Raw genomic sequence first — 3636 nt, 5'->3', positions numbered from 1 at the left:
TTGATTTTCTGTACGATCTAGTCTGCTTTTAATACTTTCAAAGGAGGTTTTGATTTCCTGCATTGTAGCCTTCGTCCCCAACAGTTCCATTTGATTCTTTTTTTATGGTGTGTATTTCCTCTTTGAGCTCTCACAAGAACTTCCTCACATCCTGGAACTCATCGGCTCTTTTCTTCTGGAGTTCGTCGTCTTTCTTCTCTTCCATCTCTGTTAGCTTTGTCATTATGAATATTCTGAATTCTTTATCAGACATTTCCATGAATTCCCTTGTATTGTCTATGGATAAAGAGGAGTTATTCTTTTCCCTTGGGGAAGAGGTATTTTCTTGGTTTCTCATATTTCTTGTGCCTCTGTGGTGATTTCTAGTCATCTGATGGGTTATTCGTTTCTTCCTAATTTTTAAAAGTTCAATTTGAATGATCAGAGGAGAATAGGAGAAGGTGGTCTGCAAACTTTTTGGCATTCCATTTTTCTCCCTTTGTGTCACAGATTTAGTGGGAATTGAGGAATATGAGGACCCTAATTGTATTCGGATGTTTGGCTACTTTTCACTTAGACCTGTCTAGACAATGCATGGAGGCAGGGTGACTTCTCAGCAGAACATCTTCATTGTTCTTATCCCTAGATAAGAGCACTAGATCTCAGCTCTCACGGTGGATTTGGTCTTCTTCTGGCCTGCCCTTTTTGCCTCTCCAGAGTGATTTCTCAGCAGAACATCTTCATTGCTCTTATCCCTGAAAGCCAATAGTGCCAATTTTTTAAGTGAAAAAAAAATCAAATTTCAGTAATTTCTTATGACTTGGTCTACTATAAACAGACTTTAAAAAGTTTATGAAAGAAACAGAACTGAGGTGCGAGTTTATTTCTGTTAAAAAAAAAATTGAAATCCAGGCATAGATGACAACACATTTTCCATAGAATTTTTCCCCTAAGATTTTAATAAAAATAACTTAAAGAAACACACCATACAAAAAAGTTACAAAAACACCAAAGTATAGGCAGGCAATCAAAAATGAGAATTATTTTTAAAAGAGAAACACAATAGAAAAGAAAATTAAACCATTTTTACATACTATTTATACATTACTTGTAAACCATAGCAGTCAAAGCTTCCTGAACATTGACAAAAACAAAACAAAACAAAACAAAACAACAGAGAACTTTTTGGTCTTCCATACATTCTCTTGAAATTCTGCCAGGTGTTCAAGATGAGGAGCACAATCTAACATTTCATAGTCCCTTGCTTCATTTAGATGCAGGGAAAACATAAATGGCCTTTCAGGATTCTCAGGATGCTTGGGGTTAGTATCAGTGAATATAAACTCCAACTTATCCCCATAAATTTTCCTGATTTCTAGTCCAAGTCAATCTTTATACAAATCTACAGATTTCTGCAGCTTTTCAACCTCTCTTCATTAGCTTTGTTAGCAGTGGGAATAGCTTTCCTTCTTAGAATATTTTTCCTTAAGGTCCTGGATGTTTGCAGCCAGAACTTCCAGTTCCTGCTTTTTGCTTTTTACTTCAGCAACCAACTTAAACAAGTTTTCTTTCTTTTCTTTTTTTTTTTCTTGAAAGAGTTTGTTGTGTCTGCAGATCTGATTTTGATATCCCAGGACATCTCAATCATTCACTCTTCTTCCTTTAATTTCAGAGACAGCTTTTCTGCAAATGTTTTAATGGAATCCTTGTAGGCATCTCTTAGTCCCACTATCTGACAGGAAGTGTCACTGACAGTACTTCTGAATTTATTCCAAAATTCATTTATGCCTTTATCAAATAGTTTCATTTCGTCCTCTACCATTTTGTAAGACAGCTCTTCACCTGCATGCCTGAGTCCTTTCACCTTCCCCACCAGATCTGCACTGCCCCAAATAATATCCTCCCTTCAACTCACATAGACCTTTTGAAGACTTCATATAATTTAGGAACTCTATAAAGTAACATGTGAAACTATGTTAATTCTTCAATATATACTATAAGGATTTTTTTCCTCCTCAAAAAGTATATACTAGGTTAGTGGGTTTTTTTTTTTTTTTAAAGCATGAGCTATTTTTAAGTTTGTTTGAGGATTTCTCTTGGTTCTTTCCAGTAGTTGCTGACAAAGACAAATGGACATATTGTGGGGTTATTCTAAGATTTATTATGCTTCTTAACATACACCTTTATCTTCTTAATTATAGAACATTTGTTATGTCTGGGATTTACTCATTCCTAATGATTCATTTAGACAAAAAAAAAAAAAAAAAACTCTTCATGTTGCCAAATAGTTTAGTCTTATTAATTTGGAAGAAGTCCATGACCTAGCCACATTTAGGAGTTACACATAATTTGGAAATATATTTTAAAGAAGGTGCTTCAATCACCTCATATGAGTATCTCATATGGTCATGGAAGTAACATGTCCACCAAGTAGCACTACACATCGTCACATTGAAATAATGGAGTAAGAAACGGTGTTCAGTTCTCTGATGGAAATGCAAGTTCTTACAGCAAAGTGTTATCATTGCCATTGACTTTCCTATAGCCCTAGCCTGATGGTAAAATCCAAGATTAGAGAATCTTCTCTCCCTGGTTTGTTATGGCATTCCCAGTACTTAGTCCTATGCTGGCAGAGTAGACACTCAATAAATATTTGTTGACTAAAAGAATGAAGAGATGAAGAAATCTAAGCCCCACCAACTGTTTTTCTTACCTCCAGCTATAGAAGTCAGTGGACTAGGAGTTAGCAGGTGGCTTAGTGGTTAAGGGTCTGGACTCCCACATAGTCATTTGCAGTTCAAGTCCTGGTTCAGGTGGCTTGAAACTCACCCTAGATGCATGTGTGTGCATGGCCAAGATTCCAAAAGGAGAAGGGACTATGGCATGGCCGTATCTCTGGGGGATGATTTCTTGCTTTCTGTCTCTCTCCAGTAAGTGCACATGCCCTATAGCAAAAAAAAAAAAAAAAAAAAAAATAGTCAGTGGGAGAGGGTTCCAGTTAGGTTTTCCTTTGACATTCCATGTTAATTCCATGTTAACAGCACTCTCAGCAATACTATTAATTAAATAAAATATAATTAAATGGGATAGAAATTAATTTTGTAATTATTGAAAAACATGAGGGTGGAGATTGAACACTCTGTGAAAAGGGGACAAAAGATGTGTTCATCGATTAAACCTATAAATAGGATTGCAAGGATAGTGTTTGACTTGAGAAAAGAACACCTCTCAAGCATTGTGAAGTTATTGAGAGACTTCTGCCTCCATGCAAACTGCCAATTGTACTATTAAAAATTGACAGTTTATTATGGAAAATATTCCCACAAGAAATATTAGGTAAAATATTTACAATTTACTCAGAAGTAAATCATAAAAACACTTGATATATAGTAAGTGCCCCAAAATAACAATAATTGGGTTATTTAATGTAAATAAGAATTAGTATGTCACATAATCCTTTTCATTTTTCTCAAAATTTGTGCAAAACTCAAGCATCTTTTCATGTTTATTAACCATATCCATTTTTTTTACCCTGAGCCATCTTTTTTCCTTTCTTCTTCTTCTCCTTTTTTTGTTAGTTTTTTTAATATTACATTTAATCACATATATCTTTACAATGTATAGTTTTTTCCAGCATGACTACCATGCCTATCAGTC

The 3636-nt window shown here is 34.9% G+C and overlaps 1 pseudogene; it reads right to left on the bottom strand.

The window, feature by feature from the left end:
• Nucleotides 1-1103: 1103 nt before the first annotated feature.
• LOC102473735 (kinetochore protein Spc25 pseudogene) lies at nt 1104-1801 on the bottom strand (annotated as a pseudogene).
• Between the last annotated feature and the right edge of the window lie 1835 nt (nt 1802-3636).

The sequence above is a fragment of the Tupaia chinensis genome, unplaced genomic scaffold, assembly GCF_000334495.1.
Source record: "Tupaia chinensis unplaced genomic scaffold, TupChi_1.0 Scaffold000527_1, whole genome shotgun sequence".
In the NCBI taxonomy this organism is placed as follows: Eukaryota; Metazoa; Chordata; class Mammalia; order Scandentia; family Tupaiidae; genus Tupaia; species Tupaia belangeri.
Note: the sequence above shows the minus strand (reverse complement) of the source record. Positions and strands in the feature narration are given on the sequence as shown.